This window comes from Humulus lupulus, chromosome 5 (genome assembly GCF_963169125.1).
Source record: "Humulus lupulus chromosome 5, drHumLupu1.1, whole genome shotgun sequence".
In the NCBI taxonomy this organism is placed as follows: domain Eukaryota; kingdom Viridiplantae; phylum Streptophyta; class Magnoliopsida; order Rosales; family Cannabaceae; genus Humulus; species Humulus lupulus.
In genome coordinates this window covers 135820624-135844680 of record NC_084797.1, presented here as the reverse complement: position 1 = coordinate 135844680, position 24057 = coordinate 135820624, and the positions used below count along the sequence as shown (strand labels likewise).

Sequence of the window (24057 nt, the reverse complement as noted above, 5' to 3'; positions counted from 1 at the left end):
CCGCTCATCTTTTCTTCTTCAAGATCCTCTTGCAACCAATAGGTTTGATATTCTCAGGTGGATCTTTAAGAACCCAGACAGAATTGGAATACATTGATTCCATTTCTTGGTTCATGGCTTCTTGCCATTTTTCCTTGTCAGAATCATTCATTGCATCTTTAAATGTCAATGGATCGTCTTTGTTTGTGTCAGACACAAGCATTTGAACTTCGTGTTCATAGCGTGTGGGTTGCTTACTAACCCTCCCACTACAACGAGGTTCATTACTATTCTGATTAGAACTAGCAGTTTCCTCTTGCCGTTTTTCATTGGTTGTTGCTGGTGACTTGGCAACTTCATTCGAGACCATCTCCTCCAGAACAACCTTACTGCGAGGTTTGTGGTTATTGACATAGTCATGTTCAAGAAAGGTTGCATTTGTCAATACAAATGTTTTATTTTCTTTTGGACTATAGAAAATTCCACCTCTGGTCTCTTTGGAATATCCCACAAACATGCACACTTCAGAGTGTGATTCCAACTTCTCAGTCTTTCCTTTAAGCACGTGTGCAGGACACCCTCAAATTCAAAAATGGTGTAAACTAGTTTTACAACCATTCCATAATTCTATGGGTGTATTTTGGATAGACTTAGATGGAACAACATATAATATGTATAGAACACATTGTATCGCATAGCCCCAGAATGATAGTGGTAATGATGAGAAACTCATCATTGATCTAACCATATCTAATAACGTTCTGTTCTGTCATTCTGAAACACCATTTTGCTGTGGCGTTCCAGGTGCTATGAGTTGGGATTGAATGCCATGCTCACACATATGGTCCTTGAATTCAAAATCCAAGTACTCTCCTCCTCGATCAGATTGAAGAGCTTTTAGTGACTTACCTAATTGCTTTTCAGCTTCTGTTTGAAATTCTTTGAACTTTCCAAGAGTTTCAGATTTTTCTTTGCATTAAGTATAGGTAACCATATCTTGAATAATCGTCAATAAAAGTGACAAAGTATTCATAACCTCCTCTTGCTTGTACATTAAGTGGATCACAAACATTCGTATTTACTAGCTGAAGTGGTTCTGTGGCTCTTGAACCTTTAGCAGAGAAAGGTCTCTTGGTCATTTTGCCTTCTAGACAGGATTCACAAACAGGGAGAGATCCAATAGATAGTTATCTTAAAGGAACATCCTTTACAAGCCTATTTATTCTGTCTAGACTAATATGACCCAATCTCAAGTGCCACAGATATGTATCACTATCGAAATCAGTCTTTTGTCGTTTAATAGATCTAGGATTAGCTGTTTTAAATAATTCAGAATTATTAACAGATTTCTCTTTAGCTTGTAGTTTATAAAGCCCATCGATAGATTTTGCAGAACATATCTTAAAACCATATCTTAAAATAACAATCGAATTATTATTAAAAGAGATTTTAAAATTTTGTTCATGCAACTTAGAAACTGAAATTAAGTTTCTAGAAAATCCAGGAATATAATAAACATTTTCTAAAACAAGAAATTTATTATTCTCAAATTCCAAACGGGCTATTCCAACTACTGCTACAGAGACAATTTGACCACTGCCTACCCTCATAGTTACCTCTCCATCAGCAAGCTTCCTCGTTGAACTAAGAATCGGAAGAAAAAAGCAGACATGGTTAGCGGCTCTTGAATCTACTATCCAGGATGAGGAATTATCTTCCACTAAACAAGCTTCAAACACAAGTAAATCAAATTTACTTGTCTTTTTCTCTTTGAGGGCAGCGAGATACTTTGGACAGTTTCTCATCCAGTGACCATTTTCTCCACAATGAAAGCAAGTCCCTTTTGGGGTCTTCCTTTTGGAGGTTTTAGTGTTCTTGTTCTCCTTGATTTTGGATGAATTTTTAGGCTTCTCACATATTAATCCAATGTTCAAGTTTGATTTCAATTTCATGTAGTTTTCACCAGTCAACTTTTCACTAGCAAGTAAAGAAGATACAAGATTTGAGCTATACATAATTGCTGAAAATAAATAAATAAACAAAATGAATTTATGCACATAAATATTAGTTATTTTCGGAATAGTAAATGTGATGCATGAATGCAACAATTAAAGAACACATAAAAAATAATTACTAATTCCACGATTAATTAATTTGAACATTAATGGACCAGCCTTAGGGTAGGTCAGACTAATTTCAAATTAATTTTGAGACAAGTTCTCAAATTTATAAGTTAAAACTTAAATCAATATTTCTCTTTTGACTTATAAACAACCACTTGTTTGGTCAAGGATACACTAGTCCGCTCGAAAGCCTAATGTACCTTGTGAGTGCAACCCATTATTTTAAATCAAGGACTTAACTCAAGAGTGTGCCTTAGGGTCAGTTAAACTTGAAATATATCATTAAATCCTATTCTTGAAAAAGAAGTTTGCCTTGAGAATAACACAGTCGGAAGCCTTCTGTAGGGGGACACAAGCAATGGTGCCGCGAGGCTCTCTCCATGCTACCTCGGTGCTAACAAATAATGGAGACCATGGGACTTATTGTCATAACTCCCTCTCCCACTCACTATTTTAGAATATGTGTTTTCTCAAAACATCCTATGATTTTTAATTGGTTTGTAAACATAAAGTGATCTATTTTTATCAAATGATATTTTAATAATTACTAATCAATTAAGAAAAATTAAAATTATAGATCTATGCCCTAATTAGTTCAATTTTATTTTTCTATAATTACTAAGAATATCATTTATAATTTAATAAAACAATTTTCTTAAATACTAGAAATTAAACAACTTTTAAAATCTATTTATGCTCTTGAACTAGTTAAAAACTAGATTTATTATTATACGGACAGCAGATAATCACATAGGACAATCCTAAAGCATGTTTCTACTCATATGAGATGCATGCACAATTTTAAATATTGTGTGGGTTATATGTATGGCATGTAAAAAAATGCATGATAAAGTATTAAACAATTTAATCACATTCAAACATTTAAATAAATAAATACTAACTAACTAAATAAATAAATACAGGCCGGGTGCCTTGGGTTTCTAGAAAAAATTACAACACTTGCAAAATTATACACAAAAAAATGTAAGAAACTAAATAAGACCTAAAGAGATCTCTATCTCAAACTTTGGGTCTTCACAAGTAGTCTTGATCCATTAAGCCACTTATCCATTTAATTTTGAATTCAAAAAACTTTTAATTATCTTAAACAAATTTTAAGAATAATTAACTTGGGCTTAATGCCCGATAAGTTATTAGGCCCAGATTTGAATTTCGGCTCATACAATTAATTCAAAATAAAACAATTTTAATTATGGATTAACTTAATTAATCACATAATTTAAATGGATAATTTTTGGATGCAAGCCCTAGGGTTTAGAAACCCTAGGGGCGGCTGCATATGGTGGCTCGGCAAGGGGCATGTAGCTCGGAGGTTCGGTTGGGGCGCACGGGCTGCTGCTGGGTGCAGCACACAGGGGTGCACGGCTGGGAGTAGCAACAGCTGGCGCAGGGGCGCGCATGCGTGCAGCTAGGCGAGGCGCAGGGGCGTGCGCTGGGCAGGCTGCTGGGCAAGGCACAGGGGCGCGCGCATGGAGCAGCAGCAGCTGGCGTAAGGGCGCGCTTGTTAAGTTGTGCAGGGACGCGGCCACTCAGCTGGACGTGGTGCGCATGGCGCACTGGGCAGGCAGCACGAAGGGGTTGGGCGCGCATGCGTCTAGGTGAGGCTCGGGCTTCTGGGCTCGAAACCCGGGGTTCGGGCCTTACAGAAATTTTCAAATAATTTTAACGCAGAAAATTAAAATTACAAAATTTCCTATGCCCCAAAATGACTTACATTTTTCATCTAGAATTTTAAGAACATTTCCTAAACCCAAAACACCATATAATTAACGACCCTTAAGAACAAACAAGAATGTATATTATGCCCACACAATAATTAATGTATGTAGAGATTAATGACCGCTCTGGTACTAATTGTTTGGAATGAGTTTCATAATACGCAACGAAATGGTGGTGGGGTTGGCCCAGTGTACAACAAAAATTTTGTAACATATTTAAACTACCTTTAAATATGCGGATCCATTAATATACATACATTAATCATAAGCAAGTTAAGGATAGAATTCATACCTCTTGAAGCCTATCAAGTGTCCTTGGTATCTTTTCGTATTTTGAACGATCTTCCTATCCAAGCCGCTCCCACGTACTCACACCAAGATCTTCCAAAGCGTTATCTACACCTCAAGAAGTGTGTGGGCACTTAAAGAATGAAGGATAGTTTATTTGTGATTCTACTTGATGTACTCAACACATGAGATCAAGAGAATAGGCCTGAGAATTGGTTCTTTATTTTTCAGGGAGAGAAAAGTATCGTTCTATTTTTCATAGAGCGAATGTTCTAAGTTGTCACTAATTTCTGAATATTTTCTGATTAGTCATACTTACACTACTACAAAATTGTACTTAGACAACATGCATGAAATGACGTTGTTAGTAGAACTGTCGTGTCATGTTAAAAATATACATGACACAACAGCCGCTCACAAACTGTTGTGCCATGCAAATTAAAACTCACATGAAACGACAGTTCTATTGAGAGTGTTGTAACATGCTTATTTTTAACATGAGACAATATTTCTACTCAAACTGTTGTCTAATGCAATATAAATTTTCTAACCAAGTACTAAGTTAATTTGTATTTTTTCATATAATTTAATATATTTTATGTAAATATATTCATAAAAAAATATTAAATAATAATTTGCAACACACAATAGCTACTAGTTAAAGAATGAGTTTTGTTTTTCAATGAGCTATTGAAATAATTGTTTAAATTTTTAATACTTTTTTGTAATATTAATTGCTAATTGAATTACTTATTATATATTTAATAAAAGAATATTTCTTTTGTTAAAAATTCATTAATGATCACTACAAAACACTTCACTTTTAGCGACTAAATTAAATTAGTCACTAAAGTTTGTTTTTGCGACTAATATTTAGTAGCGAGCGGATTTGGTTGTAAAACAAAGTTTTATTGGTACCAAAAGAATTGGCAACTAAATTTTTAGTCATTGTTTGTTATTTTTATGGACTACATTTCTTCTTAGTGAGGGAAACTTTGGCGCCAAATTGTTTTGTGGCGGGAATCCTCATTTTAGGTGACTAAAATTATTTATTTGCTAAAAAAATGTGTATTACACTTTCACCAACAAATTATTTAGTCACTATATAGCTAATATTAAAAAATTAAATATTATGCTACTATTATAACTAGTCGTTGAAAATTATAATATTATCTAGTAAAATTGTGTTCAAAATATATGTATAAACTTTAAATTGGCGGAATAATAATTTTAATTCTCCTAAAAAAATTTAAATTTATTACATAATTATCATATAATTAATCTGGTATCATATGGATTAATAATTTTTCAAAAAATATATTTTTCGTTAAAGGCAGTATAATAAAAGTATTTGTGGATGTTATTTTTCTTAAACTATTAAAATATATAACTATGAAATGAAGACATTTATATATTTGATATAAATTAATCAACTTTAGTAAGCTAAATTAAAATTGAAACTAAATATAGAAATTATTTATTCTCCAATTTTCCAAGATTCTTCTATTTCGTCTCTCTCTCCCCCCTCATTTCTTCTCCTCTCTCTCTCTCTCTCTCTCTCCGATTTTTGGCTACCACTCTCTTGATCTTAAGCTTTCATCAGCATGGTAAGTACTTCTCTAATTTCATTTCTTCCATCTTCATCCATTTTTCCCCAACTATAAATCCTAATCTTTGTATTTATCTTTAGATTTGGTCAGATCTTTATTGAACCTTTGATACTTGGAACATTGATTTTTGTCTACTATTCTCTCGATTTCAAGCTCTCATTGGAATGGGTAAGGATTTCCCTAATTCTATTTCTTCCACCTTCACCCATTTTTCCCCAACTATAATCTTAATCTTTGTATTAATGTTCAAATTTTGTCAGATATTAATTGAACCCTTGATGTTTGGAACATCTACTAGGAGTACTAGTTCTCTCCTTGACTATGATTCATTGGTTTGTTTTGTATATTATTCTATGATCCTGAAAATTAGCAAGAAAAATGTTGTTGTTGTTGAACTTTGCTTTGAAATTATAAACTAGAATCACTTGTTGTGTATTGTATCATTGTGTTTCTTTAAAAAGAGTTTGAGTCCTTATTCTGTCACATTTAGATTCATTCTTCATAATATGTATGCTCAGTAGCTTTTAATATTTTGTTTGCTTTTGTTTTCTTATTTAATATGGGTTGGGTATTGTTTTCTTTAGCAATATGTATTGTTCATGGTGTGCTTTTAGAAGTATCATTTTTCATATTGTGAAATTAGTACATTCAGAGTCTAGCTATGGCACATGGATAGTCTAAAGTTCTTTTTGGAGTGGTGTGAGGATTATCAGTACATCTAGCGTCTAGCTTTCTTTGTAATTTCAAAACGAGCTTGTAATTTCTTTGTGAAATTAGCCTCTTTATGATTTTGATTATCATATTTATTTTTATATACCAATAATTTTTGCTTTCTCCATGTTACACACCAACACAAACAAAGCCTAAAAAGGGGGGAAAATAGCAGGGGATTCTGTTATTTAAGAGTTGTTTTTCTTTTCAAAACAGAGGCTTGCATTTGTTAAATTTATTTTATTGCATGGAACGTTAACACTCTCTGCACTAACTAAACCCAATAGAAATAGATTATACCCACGACAAGAATTTTATTATTTGATATAATAGGGATCTCTATTCCATTTGGTATGTTTTGGAATAAGAATGAATGCTTGTATGTAGACTAAACTCCTATATATATTTATAGAGTATATTTCTGTTAATTAATGTTTGTATCGATTTATCTGTAAGTATTTTAGGTTGACTACTTGTGATGGTCTTGCTTGCTTTCTTGAAGTAATATTTAGTGAGATATATGAGTAATTGTTTATGAATGATTAAATTTAATTCTTGGCATTGAATCCTTTCTTAATTTGGCAATGCATAAATGAATAATTGACTTGTGAAATTAAAGACCAAGAAAATCAAACATTCTAATACAGTTTTATTCTAATTAATTAGTTTCTTTGTTGCTGCAGCCATTAAAATTTAAAATATCATGTCTAGACATTCCTTTGATGTGATAAACTGAGTTTTTATTAATTTTAGATTATATGTTTTTGATATTTAACTGAGTTTTTGACTGTTGTTATATTTTTAATTGCTTCAATTTAGACTACTGGTTGTTAAATTAATATATTTTTATGTTATTACTTGGGGAGAGGAGATATATTGAGTTAAAGGAAATGTTTGTCTTAGTTGATGATTTATTATTAAGGAAATATATATAGAACAATACTCTTTTCATATCTATACTTAATAAAACTATGATGTAATTTGTTTACATGCATGTTTAATTAGTTACACACAAATATATATATATATATATAAACACATATATATATACAAACACATATGAGAGAGACTGCTAAGTGAGAGAAAGAGTACTCTTTTCATATCTATCATTCTGGAGCTCTCTTTTTGTTCTCGTGGTTGACTACCACCTTATATAACCAAATTTTATGGAGACCATGTTTTGTGGCAAATGTGTACAAGTGCAAGCTAGTGTCTTAATAGAAAGAAAGTTATTGTTCTTCATGACTCTTATAGATTATTTTGTCTAACAGTGTCATATAAGTTTTCACTTGCAGCACATTGTTTGCTTTATTTCCTTTTTTTCTTTGTTTCTTTCTTCTCGTTTGGTCTCTTCTACTTTCTTGTTTGTCTTATAGGCATCCTTTCTTAATTTGGTACATGTTGATTCTTTCAAAGTTAAGAATTGTAAATGTTAGTTTAAAGTCATATATATATATTAAGATCATACAGACATAAATATATATTATATATATGCATGATCTCACCATATGTTGTATAGAGCTTAGTTAAGCACATATTAAGATATCATAAAATAATTTACTTAAAAAATGATGTAGGCATTTTATATTTGAAGAATGAGATGATCATTCAAATATTATACTTTCATCAAAACCAAATATATATATATTTATATATTGTACTTCCGTGTTTGGTTTGGTGAGTAAGAAATGACAACAAAAAGAGGGATTATCAATTAGTAACATCATTTGACTACTTATTATTTTTCTATTTGTTGTTAGGAGTTGCTACTGGAGCTTGTTATGTTTGGTGTCGTTGGTGCTTCCTGTTTGTGTTGTTTAAGACTTAAATTTGTTGTTGTTGTTTTTTTTATGTGTTTCTGGAGGCTCTGGAACTTGCTTAAATATGTTTACTGGTGTGGTGAAGAGTTTGTTGCTTGCTGATTTTTTTAGACTTAAGCAACTTGAATAATGTGTCATAACATTGGACTTTTTGTTTTTGTTGAATGGATCATAACATTTGACTTGGATTTTGCTTAGTTTGTTGCTGGAGGTTTAAATTTAAAAGAATGTTCCATTTCAATATTTCTGCAGTATGTTTTGAGCTGATGGTACTTAGTTCCTCAGATATCCCATGCCTTATGTGATCAAAAGTATGTTACATAATTATACACTGCTATTGCTATCTAATCTAATTGGTTTCCTACTTTGAGATTGATTGTTAAACTCTTCTTCCTTTGGTTTTGAGCAGATGACAAGTCAGCATGGATGACCGATGAAGAATTTGCAAGAGAGATGTTGGCTAGAGTGAACCCTGTCGTCATTCGTCGTCTCCAAGTTCTAACTTTTTCTTTCCTATAAATGTCTAATGCAAGTTTCTTTAAAGCTTCATCTTTGATGATCTTACTTGTGATTTAACTACAGGAATTCCCACCAACCAGCTAGCTTGACTCTTCAATCTATGGTAATCAAACTAGTACAATCACTGAAGAACACATAAGCAACAACTTGGATGGGCAATCAATGTATGAGGTGATCAATTTTCCTATCTTTGTTTTTCTCGAGTATATATGTATATAATGAATGTGTAGGCCATGATGACTAAAGTCTTGCTTTTAATCAGGCCCTTTATGAAAACAAGCTTTATATATTGGTTCACCATGATACTTTTATGCCATTCATGAGGCGAATCAATGACACAATTTCATCAAAAATTTATGCCACTAGAACACTTCTATTTTTAACCAATGATGGCACCTTGAGGCCTTTGGAAATTGAACTAAGCCTGCCACATCCAAATGGTGATGAATTAGGCGTTGTTAGCAAAGTTATTACACCAGCCCAACAAGGCGTAGAAAGTACCATTTGGCAACTTGCTAAAGCTTATGTCGTTGTTAATGACTATTGCCATCACCAACTAGTTAGCCATTGGTATATCTCTTTCAGAAAAACTAGATCATATAACTTTAGTTTATGTTTTGTGATGGTTCTAAATATTAATTCAATTTTCATTGGTCATATAGGTTGAACACTCATGCAATAGCTGAGCCATTTGTGCTAGCAACAAACAGGCAGCTTAGTGTGTTACACCCAATTTACAAACTGTTGCACCCTCACTTCCATGACATCATGAATGTCAATTCACTTGCTAGACAACTTCTTGTAAATGGTGGGGGTATTATTGAGTCTGTGGTATGTCCCAAAAAATATTATCTTCAGCTGCTTATAAGAACTGGAATTTAGTTGAACAGACGCACCCAACTGATCTCATCAAGAGGTATTAATTCTTTCAAATTAGATAAGTATAAAACAGAAAAATGGAAAATAATGTCTCATATATTTTGTTTTATGTTTCAGAGGGGTGGTAGTGAAGGATCCAAGTTCACCACAAGGCCTTCGCCTACTGATAAAGGACTATTCATATGCTGTCAATGGACTTGAAATCTGGGCTGCAATAAAACAATGGGTTCAAGAGTACTGTTCTTACTACTGCAAAACTGATGAAGTTGTTCAAAAAGACAAAGAACTCCAAGCATGGTGGAAGGAGCTCAAAGAGGTCGGTCATGGCGACTTAAAAGATAAGTCATGGTGGCCTAGTATGCAGACCCGTGAAGAGTTAATATTAGCTTCGCTGGTCTATGAATAATTCATACTTCATTTTCTCTGTCATGCTTAGTAACTTGGATTGTTCGATGTGTTTCTTTTCTACAATTGTTAATGTTGTAGATATTCAAGCTAAAGTATCTTAACTGCAGATATCAACAATCTATCAAGGCATGAAAATAACAATTACAAGAGAAACCACTAGAGTTATTCATAGTAAAACAAGACATAATTAGAAGAATTAGTTGACATTATTCAATGGTGGCACAACTTAAGTAGTTAAATGTTTGATATAAAATGATATTGATTAATTACTTTGCATTACTTTTATTATTGTTGTTGCAGCTTATGGTTCTTTCAGCCGTGTAGAGGTCTCTGCAGTTAAGCTTATTCTTGGTATGGAACTTATTTCTTTTAACCATGGTTTTGTGTGACATCCATTTATTATTAATGTGAACATGTAATTTTGGATCTTTTACTATCTGAAAAATTTAGGGAAGTCATTTAAGAATTCTTAAAAAAAGTAAAAATGAGTTCTATTATTATTAATTTTAAATTTTGAAATAATAGATCTAACTTCCACGTGCTCATACAGGGATCTTAACTTCTACATTTCCTTATTATATTGAGATTTGAGTGTGTTTATCTCATTAGTCGAGGAATTCCAATTTTTATTTTTGTATTGTGTGGTGTGTTATGCTACTCTCTAAGCTGGATTAATTTTGACACATTTTAATTAGACTAACATTCATAAGGCAATTTTTGAAAAAATCATTTCCTCAAATTACTACAAAAGCATAGAACAATTGGTTACCGTGATTTTTTTTTTCTAGAATGAGTTTTTGGTTTCAATAAATTTGATTGAATATTAATGATTTTGTTGAATATGTGTTTCTTTGAATGTGGTGTTTTATTACTTATGATTTATTTGTGAGAGTGAAAGTGTATATAAAATAACCATTTTAGCTATACATAAAATGACTTATATAGTTGAATTATTTGTAACATCTAATTTATGCTTCGTGTTTAATATAGTTAGGTTGAGAAACAAAAACTTGTATTGAAGATTGGTTTGGGCATAAAAGAATAAAATTATCATTCTTTTGGTAAGTTTACTAAACTATGAATTTACTTTTATTTTATTTAAGGTGCACATTATGTATTGTTTTGGGAATTTTACTTTGAATACTTGATTATATTATGTATTGTTCTGGGAATTTTCTGTGTGCATGAAGTTTTTATACAATATATAGGGGAGATGGTGCCTAATTATTAAACTAATTGATGATCATTATGTTGATATGTTGTAATTGAACATGTGTCCTGAGAATTTTATGCGTGCAAGAAGGTTTTAGTCAAACTTATAGGTAAGGTTTCGCCCAAATTTTCAAAAAATGGGTAGGAGTTGGATGGCGAAAGATAGGTTATCAAAATAATATGAAGATGGAGTTGAGAGTTTTATACAAATAGCCTTGAAAAATACAGTGGATCCTAAGAGAGTTCATTGTCCATGTCTCAAGTGTTCTAATTTGAAAAAATTGGATGTATGGTTATATGATATGGAAATAAAAAATTAATATGCTCTTCATATTGATGTCTATATAGTCTCTTCACACATTAAGCGAAAGACGGGAAGGAATGAAAAAAATTACAAGTGGAAAATAGTCAATTGCCCTCGTCAAACATCGTCAGTAGAGTGTAGCTTTTATATCATAAGGATGATGAAGGACTATTGCTTGAATGAGACACCCATGCGATGGCTAACTAGTAATGTAAGTGTATCTATAATTATTGAACTACAATTCTATTGAATTTAATTTCTGACTTAGTTTTTTATTTTGTGTTTTGTAGTGTGGTGAGAAGAATACATATACACTTGGTGAAATTGATGAAACTCAAAATGAATGGGCAGCCAAGCTTCTTGAGCGGGTGAGTCATAACTAGAGTAATTTTTGAAATTAGAATTAAAAAATATATTAATTGTAGTTTTTAGTTAGCACTTACATAGTTATTGCAAGTGTATATTTTGATCTTGTAATTTTTAGATTTGGAACATACTGAGTTCTATTGATTTTGTCTCCCTGTTGATTCTGTCTGAACTATGTTGTAATTACACAGGAAATTATGAATGAATATAGTGTTTGAAAATAGAGAAATGAAAAAAATTCTCATATTCTACATGGGACGTCGGTCTCCAAAAAGCCGTCGTCTTATGTATTGCAGGGACGATGCTTGCACATAAATTGTCATCTCATGTACTGCAGGAGGACGACGCTTGAGTAGGAAGTGTCATCTCATTTACTGCAGTGGATGACGTTTGCATAGAAACTGTCGCCTCATATATCACAAGAGACAACGCTTGTATATGAACCATCGTCTCAGGTACGACAGAAGATGACGCTTTTATTTAAACCATCGTTTTATGCTTTATATGACATGACATTGTATGAGACGACGGTATTAGAACCGACGTATGAAGGTCCATACGACGGTTTAAAACCATCGTCCCATGTCAATTTTGTAGTAGTGTTAAAAGAAAATATTCAAATTTAAAAAATAAATCTGTAACCAACTTACAATTTACTTTTTAAATAGTTAATTATTTTATTAATGAAAATATCCAAAAATCAATTTTTGAATTATCCATTAATTAATTAATTAATTTATTAAATAACTAAAAATAAAAATCCTATCCCTAAAAATAGCAGTACACGCCGCACACAGTCCATGTAGCATCCCTACAAATAATTGGATTGTGTATGCACGTGTAGCATCCCTATTTTTAGGGATGTTGGTTTTTTTAATTTTTATTTAATTATTTATTCAAACTTCGTTGTCAGATAAGATCTAACAACCTGATAACTAATTCAAATTTAAATTAAATACATTTTTAACTAATTATCAAATATAATTAATTATTTGAATAAATATTAATCTTTTAAATTCAAATCTAATTTTAACTTATCAAATTATTATCTCCCATTCAAATAAAGATATTTAATTAATTCTACCAATTAATTAAATCCAATTATTTTCGAAAATAAATATTTAATTTATTATAATTTCTAAAATTATAATTAATTAATTATTTAATTAAATTTTGAAATTAATTTAATTATTTAATATAATTTTAAAAATTATACAATAATTAAATATTAATTAATTTTATTAACTACAACTAATTGGTAATTAATTAATTAATCACTATTATCATATAAGTTCATATTTGGCCTGAAGAACAAATTTCTTCTTAAATATGTCTTTAAACTATTTTTCCTTTCATATCAACTCTTACCTTGAATAGTGTTTATAGAGCCGCTATGGGGACCTATGGACCTATAATTCCAAGCTCCAATAAATTTGAGATTATTAATTAAACTCTTTAATTAAATAATCTTAATTTATTAATCTCATGATTATTCCACTATGAATATGAGATTGTACTCTTGTAATTATAGACATTTCATTTACTGAGTACTTTATAATCATAAAGCGTCCATTGATGTAATCATTGCATACAACTTGACCGTCTAATAATGGTTCATAATTAATCGGGAATAAAATTACTATTTTACCCTTTTAATTATCTCTTGTTTCCTTAAGTACCATTGACTTTACTAGTGAAGGTTAATTCATAACTAAATTATGAATTTGAACTCAATAACCTTTCAGTCCCAAAAGTCAACCCTTAAGACAACCATCATTCAATCTCTTGCGAGAAGGCATAGATTCCATATCTGTATACTATGTCCCCAGCCATCTACATTAATGAGTTCCCAAATCAAAAGTTTTTAGCCAGATTATTCAGACAAACCCTAACAAGTGAATCAAAGAACTCATATAACATAAACAGGAGTTCATAGTAACTTCAGGATAAAGATCTATTGTATATGATCAACAGTTGATATATTTAATTAATACTTTGAAACGGTATTTAACTAAGTATTAATAAACATATCTGGTCCAGTTCTATATATTCTCTAATATATAAAACACCTCCACTAAAGTGTCCTACCACACTTGTGATCCGGATCTAGATCACATGTATTCATAATACTAGTGGACCGTACTTGCAGTAATTAATCTAAAGATTCCATAACTTTATTTTACTGCGAACTATTCAAGTCCATTTATCTCAAACACAATCCTCCCGTACCAATACGTGTTTGAGATCACATATATGAACTTAGGAATTTTCCTAATATTTACATAATATTATCACAGAATAATATAGTCCATAAAATATATGCATAACAAAATTAATTAATTAATTTATTTCATAAAACAATGTCAACTACATATGCTTTCAGGGCACATTTCTAACACTTAGTCCCATTATAAATCCACAACCAGGTGCACGTTTCTTACCTTTAGTTTCCAAATATACTGGTTACGCGAGATGCCTCTTGAGCACGATCCATTTCCCGAGCCCTTCGCTTAAACCTAGTCACAACCAAGATAAGGAATACCATTAATAATTGTAAAAGGGCTTCCAAATAAGGTTCTAGTCTCCGGAACATCGAAATCCACAAAGCACGGTAGTAGATTCGATCCTGAGCACCCTAGGTTAAACTTCCATGTTTAAAATGCCAAAATCCCAAATTCCCTTAAGGGTCGTGGCTCAATCCTCCCATGCCATGGAATGGCCCCCAAATAGAGCCCATCTAGGCTCGGAACCAGACACGGGTCGCGGCCCTACAAGCCCCATGCCGCATCCTGCCCTACTTCCTCAGCACACTTCAGCTTTAGAGGTTCGTAGCTCACCAAGAACTATGCCGCGGCCTGACCCCTTCGAACCCAGAAAAACATCCATTTTTAACTCTCAAACCTCTCTCAAAACCATCCAAAACTATCCCAATTCCACAATTCAATTATCACAAAACTTCTAACATGATTTCAACAACATAATCCAACGAAAACCGAGCCTAGAAACTCATCAAAATCCCACTTTAATCTGTGAAACCCAAAAGCTTAAAAATAACAAAACCAACCTTAAAAACTCAGAATTCAAACACTAATTCATGAATTGGAGCTTACCTTCTTTGATGAACCAACTTTCTTAAATATTTTTGAGCTAACTTCCAAGTTTCAGCTTCAATTCAATCCTTCAATATCAAAATCCATAAATACCTCAAAACCCAGCCATAATCACAAATTAATCACCATGCACAAAGATTATGACTTACCTTAGTCCTGGGTGAACCCCTTAGTTGAACACTAGACTAATCCTTCAAAACTCCAACTCAATCCACTGAATTCCAGCTGAGTTTTCCTTAAGTTTTCTATAGTGTTCTGGGAGAGAGAAAGGAAGAAAGAGAGAAGGTCGGTTCCTTTGTTTCCACCGAGTTCTGAGTTTTTACTTAGTCTATCCTCAGGTAATTAAGTTAATCCTGAGGCTCGGGGTGCCGAAAACGTCCCTGAGGAAAAAATGGTAAAATTCCCCAGTATTCCCACCTATGCTTCCTAACCTCAAATATATCTCCTGTAACGACCCAAATTTACTAATAGGGCTTAAGGGCCTTGATTAGTGTGTCGGGAGGGCATAATTGGAATATATGTGATTTAATGATTTAAAGAATGTTATATGACTATTTGAATACTTGAGATGCATGACTATGTGTATTAGTTTGCATGTAGGCCCTGATTAGGTTAGAAGGGCATAATCGTAATTTTTGCTCGTTGCGGGCATAACTGTATATATATGCGATAATTGTTGAGACCAAATTATTATGTGGATATATATGTGATCTGTGACTCGAGACGATCCTAGTGAGCAGATTAGCGAAAAAGTCACAGCGGGGATTTATACCCGGCTCAGGGCGAGCCTGCGGGTATAAATGGGAATTTAGAGAATATATTGAGGTTAATTTTGATAATGAGGAATATAATTGGTGATTAATTAGGTATCGGGAAGTAAGCAGAAAATGTTAGAGACACTTGAGGAATTAGCGGGAATTGGATAAAATGACTAAAATGCCCCTAAGTTGATTAACAGATTTAGAATTAAAAGGGAGGGCATTATGGTCATTTGGCTTTTTAGTGATAGGTATTAATGAGGCTTTATGCTCAGTGGAGGTTGTAGAATGCAATAGAACCATGAAAAGAAAGAAAAGAAGGAGAGAAAAGAAAGAGAAAGAAGGGAAGGAAGGCAAGGTCGGTTTGGGCATTTTCCCACCATTTTCTTGAGAGTTCTTGGAGCAAAATTAAGAGGAGGGCTAGGTCAAGCTGAACCATAAGGTTTCTGAGTTAGGCTTGAAGATTTGGCAAGGGTTTAGCAAGGATAAGCCATTTGGTTGAGGTAAGACTTTGAAGTTTCTTCAGTTCTGGTTTTGATGTTTAACTAAGGTATCTAAGCTGAATTGATGGGGAATTCTAGGGAAGTTGGAGTCAAGGATTGAGGAAGAGCAAGCTAAGGAGTTCTAGAGGCAACTTAAGGTCGAATTTCCATCAAAGGTATAAAATTCTAAGCTTTAAACTTTGAAGGTTTGATTGTCTTTGTTGAGTTTCTGAAGTCTATGAGCAACTATGGTGAATTTTGAGATTAGGGATGCTTGGGATGAGTGGAGTGTGTTAATAATCTTGTTTTTAAGTTTGGTGAAGGTTTGGAGAAGTTTTGGTTATGTTTGGCTCGGGGAAATCGCAGGAAGGGAAAAAGTGGTGTTGGCTGTCAGTGACTAGCGCTACAGCGCTAGCCTTTGGGCGCTGTAGCGCTAAGCCATGCTTTCTGGGGGATTTTGGTTCTGCTTGTAGCGCTGTAGTGCCCTTTTTAGAGCGCTGTAGCGCTACCTTGTTTCCAGAAAGGGGTTTTTGAGTTATTTTCAAGGGCTTTTGCCCGGGGGTTCGGGATTCGATTCCACCACCCCGTTTGGTGGAATTAGAGATTCCCGAGGGCTCGGGATTCGTCCCGAGGGTAAGTTTTGGACTTGAGGTTTGGTGATGACTTTGATCTATAGTTGTGATTAGGTGAGCGCTAGGGCTCGAGAGGGATCGTGCCCAAGGAGTCAAGTGATCAAAGCTAGCGAATCTAAAGGTAAGAAAACTACACCCAGTTATATGTTTGTGATGGGACTAAGAGCTCCCAATATTTGTATAATGTCAATGATGGTATTACACCATGGGACATGTGATAGCGGCCTAAGGGTGTCGTATTCAATATTTGTGCACAGGGCGAGGCTTGGCCACTGGTAGCCAAGGACAGCTTATTATTCACTGAGCTCGGTTTAAGCAGGCCGGTGTCGGTGGGATAACGGAGGGAGCGGCCTGAGGGCACTAACCCTAGTTATCATTTGTAAATTGATATATGATATGAGTTGATATGTTTAGTATGTTGAATACTTGGTTATTTTGAATGTTTATGTGGTTGTGAACATGTTTATGCAATATGAGATATTGAATTGGCTGTTGATTGCTTATGCTTTGTTGTTGTGTTTTCTTGCTAGGCCTTGGCTCACGGGTGCTACGTGGTGCAGGTAAAGGCAAAGGCAAGTCAGACTAGTCCTGAGATGGAGAGCTGCGAGGCTGAATGTACATAGCTAGCTGTTCGGTCGCCTTGGCCGAGGAGTGGATCAGGACAGGGATCGCTGAACTGTCTATTTTGCCTTAGTATGGCTAATATTGTATTTAGATCGTGAATCTTTTGTAAACGGATTTTAATTCCATTGTTTTTGGGATCCCGTGTAAACAGGAAGTGACAATTAAAAGAAATGCGACTTTTACGACCAAAATCTTTTAACCCTAGTACCATTATAGTTTCAGTAACACATTTTTAATTAAATGACTTGATTAGCAAGTGTAGTACTTTTATAAACACACAGTGTAACGGTCTTGGCTATCCAGGGCGTTACATCTCCAATTATTTATTTCCATAACCCGATAACCTAAATAACCATCCAATACCTGGAATACCCCTTGACTTTCCCAAAGTCAAGTATTAAGTCCCGTTGTGACTTTCCCGCTAACTAGCTTCCTAGGACCGCCTCAAGCCGCATGCTGCAAACTTACCCACATAATAATGTGGTTCTTACAATTATAGCATTTAATCACATTTGCATTCATATAAACACACTAGCATGCTTATCCTATAATCATGCATTAAGTTAATAAATTCACGCATAAACCAATTATGCCCTCCTGACACACTAATCAAGTCCCCTAAGCCATATTAGTGATTTTGGGTCGTTACACTAATCTCCTCTACTATCCACTTTATTATTCATTAATGCAATCGCAAGGATAATTCTTCTCACTGATATGAAAGATATGCAAAAGTGTTAAATATTTGGGTTAAGAAATATAAAACTCGACCTAATGCAAATTCTCTATATTTATATTTCTATGAGAAACTTAAACAATAGGAAGCAATGAACTCAGCCCTAAATCACATAGATCAATTTGATACTCTCGTTCTAAATTGAAATCTATGTCTATTCAATTTTAGCATATCCAAATCTCACTTCTCAGATTTTGATTTGAATTCATAAAAAACATGTAAAAGGTGCGCAGTCAATCACATACACAATAAACACAAATTGAATAGATCTTAGATGAAGAAGAAATAGAAAACTTGCATTAATTCATAATAAAGCTTCAAGAGATTTAATTAAAAACCCTAAATAGAATTTTGTTCATGTTTATCACTAAGAAATCCATAAACATGAAATTAACATAAACTAAAAGTAAAATGAGAAGAAAAGAACTCTAAATGATAGATCCAATCTTCATCCAAAGCACTCCCAAACCTCTTCTCCAGTCTAGGTCTGCCAAAATTGTCTCATTTTCTCTCCAAAATTGTGATTTAAACCTAATTAGAATTTTTTAAACATGTAATGACCAAAACACCCTTCATTAAACATATGCGTTTTTTTACATTTCTGGATATATCCTGCGGTCCCAGGAATTCCCTAGAAATGCCCAACTCTTTTGGAATTGCAGCTGCAGAATCATCTTCCTGCGGTCACAGAATTGCCCCAAAACACTGTTTTCTACCAACTTTTGTCCTTTCATCGGTTTTTCCATCACGTTTCCACACCTAAGTAACCTAAGCCATTCGACACCTAAAAACACATAAAAACAAGTGTAAAACAAAACAAAACAAAACTAAATACCTAATACTTAACCTGAAAACACATAGATAAACGAGTCTAAAACTCGTTTATCACTCTTCTTATAATCGGCAAAACACATAAAGTGCAAGAACGACGGCCCTAGTTATAGACAGGCTATGCCCATACTCAGGGGCTCATTCCAAAAAAAGTAACATAATACAAAATAGATTTATAAAAGTAGCACTTTTAATAGAATTATATTGAAAATGCCATAGTTATTTTTTTGGAAAAAAAAAGTATCATAGTTTTATTTTGCCTTAGGCCTATTTTTGCTTAGGACCTGGAGGAGAAATATCGATTTTCCTTTGTATGAAATTTGTAAGAGCTAAAGGAAAAATTAACAAGTCAAAACTATTTGTAAGATTTTAAAAATAACTTAAAAATTAAAAAAAATAAAATAAATCATACAATATAAGCTTGATATAATCAAAAATCAAACATAAATGAAAAACATTCAAAGTGAAATTAATGTCTGATTGTGAGAATAAACTTAATTGCTTGTATATCATATAATTGACGAATATGAAAATGATAGAAGGAGAATGCTTTAATTTGGAATATAATTTTCTAGCAAAGACCAATGTATACAATAGTCAAAAATAATATATAGATATATGCAAGATTTTATATTTTACCTTTATATCTCAATGTTCTAAGCATATCTGAAACTAAAAAGAGGATGGTGGTATCATCATCCACAACCAAAATATGAATATCCATTGAAGGGCCATGGGGATCATCTAGACAATATTTACCCACAGTACTTAATCTATTAAATTCCATGCTTTGAAAGTGTGTTGAAACCACTCATGGATATATATATATATATATATATATTTTTCACTCCTATATAAGAGAAAAAGGTATCACATTTATTACAATAACTATTTATATAGACACTACCTTAGAAAGAAAGAGGCACCTTATCTTGATATTTCTACTACTTTTTTTTCTTCCTTATTTTTCCATCATAAAAACAAAAAAAAACAAAAATTGATATTCCAATATATATATATATATTGGAATATTTGAAATGAATTCTATGTTCTTGTTTAACTTAATAACAAAAATACGTACAGTCATCAACTAAAATATATATTAATATAATCAATATATTATCACTGTGAATGTGAAACCTGAGACTTTTCAGGTTGAAAAAGTCAAAAATAGAAAGAAAAAAAAAATTGATTTAAATAATATATTCAGATTTCTTTTCCCTTTTTTTTCTTCTCCCTCCCGATTCTTCTTCTTTATTTTCTTTTCTTTCCTTTCTTTCCTCTCGGCAAGCCACGATAAAGGCACCAGACCCAACCTCCGCCGGCCACCATTTTCGACACGCGCCGGTGTTGCAGCTTCCCCGACCGACGACGACAGCAACCCCAAAGTTTGGTGCCATCGGAGCAAGGACGCGCCCGTATGACCACTGTCTGGTGACCAACAGTTTGGTGATTACATAACTGTGGGAATATTATTGCTCTACGTATAATGATAAATGATCATACTTTTATCACTAATATTTTTATATATAATTATAGGAGTTATTTCATTATTTTAACTTATAATTATAGTACGATTTAATATAAATTAAATGATCATTTATAAATACTATTTTCGAACAAGGGTTAAAGTTTTACCTTTGACAACCTAAGTTATGGATATTACAAATCTGCCACGACCTAGGGCTCGGGACGTGACAAAAAAATGGTATCAGAGCACCGGGTTTAAATACCTCAGAGTGTGTCACCAAATAGATTAAATTTATTTTAAAATAAAGTATTTTGATCTATAAAGGCGTATGTATATAGATAGCATCCATTCCTCACTAACTAGTTAGCTTTTGATTTATTGACCTAAGAAAATGCCTCCGAATGGAAGGACAACAAGGAGAAGGCCTGCAGATGATGTCCTTGAGGCTGAGTTTCCTTCTCCGCCAGTTGCATTCCCTATGAACCCTATTCTTGAGGCTTTAAGAGGCATTCCTTCCCAACAAATGGATCCAGCTGCCCAACAAAGCAATCACTTCCAGATCTTCCATCAGATTCAAATGCCTAAGTCTAAAGGTGGAAAGGATTCCATGGTTGTTGAAAGATGGTCGAGGCAGATAACGAAGAGTATCATGTTAAGGTTAATGTGCCCAAGTTGGAAAGGAGAGCACCGGATCGGTAGGAAGAGGAAATGATAGGAAAATGAACAAGAAGAACCAAGGGCGATGGTTATCCCAAGGAGAATAAGTTAGTGGGGGTAGCAATAGTAGTGGATCTTTAGGAAAGACTCGAATTGGGCTGTATGGGTGTTTCAGTTGTGGCCAACAGGGTCATAAGAAGAAAGATTGCCCACAACGACAACAGATGTTCCAACCATCACATGGAGGACCCATAGGGAGTTATGCTAGGTCTACTCCTTGCAAAGGACAACCTAAGAGTAACCAGTCTTAGACTTCATCCTATGGTTTCACACCCACACCAGGGCAACAATCCCAATATCAACATTAGTTCAAGCCCCAAGGTTCATGATTCAACCAGGGGTACTCGCAGATTTTTCAAACTCCTATTTCTGTTGGAAGTCAGAGAAGGTCCAATCAAGGAGGAGGCTCTAGTGCAAGCACAAGCCATCCTGGTCAAGGAAAAGGGAAAGCAAAGGAAAAACCCTCTGGTCAAGCCTACACTCTTGGTGGTGATGATGTGCAAGGAGGAACATGCCAGGGAGTTGTGGATGGTGTGGTTCTTCTCTCACATTCTTTGGCTCATGTATTATTTGATACTGGTGCATCTCATTCCTTGATATCATGAATGTTTGCTAGCATGATGGGTTTAAGTTGGAAAACTTTTAGTCCTACATTGCAGTTGAGTGTACCTATGGGAGGGCATGGTGAAGTATCAACCATCTGCAAATCGGTTTGTATTGTGTCCGAAGGGCATAATTTATTAGGAAACCTGATGGTGTTACCTGTAGGACAATTTGATGTGATTCTTGACATGGATTGGTTGTCTAAGTACCAAGCCATTGTAGATTGCTCACGCAGAAGGGTGACTCTTTTAACTCCAAGTGGAGATTTCATTGTATATCGAGCCAACATGAATTTAGTAAGGTAGAATCCTATCCGTAAGGCATGTTTAGGTGGGAAAAGAAACTCAGAGTGTTATGGGAGCCTGTTTGCAATTGAGGATAAGTCTAGGCCTCTAGACAAGTTTTCTTGGATGTCAGTGGTTAGTGGCTTTCCAGATGTGTTTCTTGAGGATTTTCCAGGACTACCACCTGATAGAGAGATCGAGTTTTGCATTGATTTGATTCTCGAGACTCAACCCGTTTTTATTGCACCTTATCGCATGGTGTAATGCCCCAAATTTCCTAATAAGGTTTAGGACCTTGATTAGGAGGCCGGGAGGGCCATAATTGATTTATTACAGTATTTAATGGTTATATGCATGTTTACGTGAATTATATTATTATATGATGGTGGATGCATGCATATGGGAGAATTTATTATTGTAAGGGTATTTTGGTAATTTGGCCACTGTGGGCGTAATTGTATATTTTGGGTGCATGGTTGTGATTAATTAATATAGCCACATTATAAGGTGGATTGGTTCGAGCTATTCGACATGAGACGATCATGAGATGTAAGTGTTCGGTCTAGTCATAACGGGTTAAAGTTTGGGGCTCGGGGTGAGTCTCGGGGTGAATATAATGATTATAGCATTACTGGGAATTAAAGGGTAATGGGATATGATTTATTGGTATTCGGGAATATTGAGAATAGCGGGAATTGGAGAGCGTTAGTTATAATTAATGAGATAGGCGGGAAAGGACGGTTTTACCCTCGGAAGCTTTTAAAGGGGTTTATTTGGCTTAAGGGCATTATGGTCTTTTGACCCTAAGGATTTATATCAGCTTTTAAGTTTTAGAAAGCTGTGGAAATACAGAATAAAACAGAGCATCCTTATCTTCATGCTTCTCTCCTTCCCGTGTACCACTTCCTCCTTCACTTTTCATTGAATTTTGAGAGCCCAAATTGAGGAGTTAAGCTAGGAGATCAAAGGTGGGAGTTAGGGAACTTGATTCAGACATTTAAGGGGACTCAAAATCGTTTTCAAGGTGAGTTCTAGCCATTGAATTCAGGTTATGCTCTGTTTTCCTTTTGGTTTTCAGCTTAAGGTTTTTGATGTAGAAAATGGGAATCAAGGGGAGTTTTTGTATATGTTTGGTTGGGTTTTGATGAGGGGGAGTTATGGGTGATGTTTAGAGGTTTAATTGAGTGTTTGGAGAAGGTTTGGAACTAGTTTGAAGGCTTGGTTCTAAGGGAATATGCAGGGGAGGTCGAGCTGGTGCGTTGCTGATTTTTGGCTGATCTGGGTAATGAGCCGCGACCTGGCTTTTGTGTGCCACGGCCTAAGGTGGCTTCTGAGGAAAATATGCCTCTGTCAGGGAGATGAGCCGCGGCATGGCTGTGGTGAGCCGCGGCCCATCAGGGCAGATTTGACTAAAATTGTGTTTTTAGCCTAGGGATGCTTACCATAGGCCTCGGGGTTGATCCTACTACTTGGTTAAGTGGGGATTGATGTCCCGGAGGCTAGATATTGATTTGGGAACTTATGTTGATCATTTTTATTGATGATACCTTATATTTGGTTATGACTAGGTGACCGTTAAAGGACTAAAAGTTGATCGTTCTCAAGGGTCGTTCTTTTAATCGTTCTAGCTCGACTTTGAGGTAAGAGAACTGCACCCTGTGTATATGAGGCATGCATGGCTATTATCGATGCATGTTGGTTGATTATTGAGTATGACATGCGTGGTTATTATTGATGCATGTCAGTTGATTATTGTGAGTATGACATGCATGGCTATTCTTGATGCATGTTGGCTGACTATTAAACGTGACATGCATGGCTGTTATTGGTGCATGTCAGATTGTTGAATAT

General features: G+C 34.2%; 1 pseudogene; it reads left to right on the top strand.

Annotated features, from left to right (window-relative positions):
- Positions 1–5605: 5605 nt before the first annotated feature.
- LOC133777682 (probable linoleate 9S-lipoxygenase 5) lies at positions 5606–17755 on the top strand (annotated as a pseudogene).
- The last annotated feature ends 6302 nt before the right edge of the window (positions 17756–24057 follow it).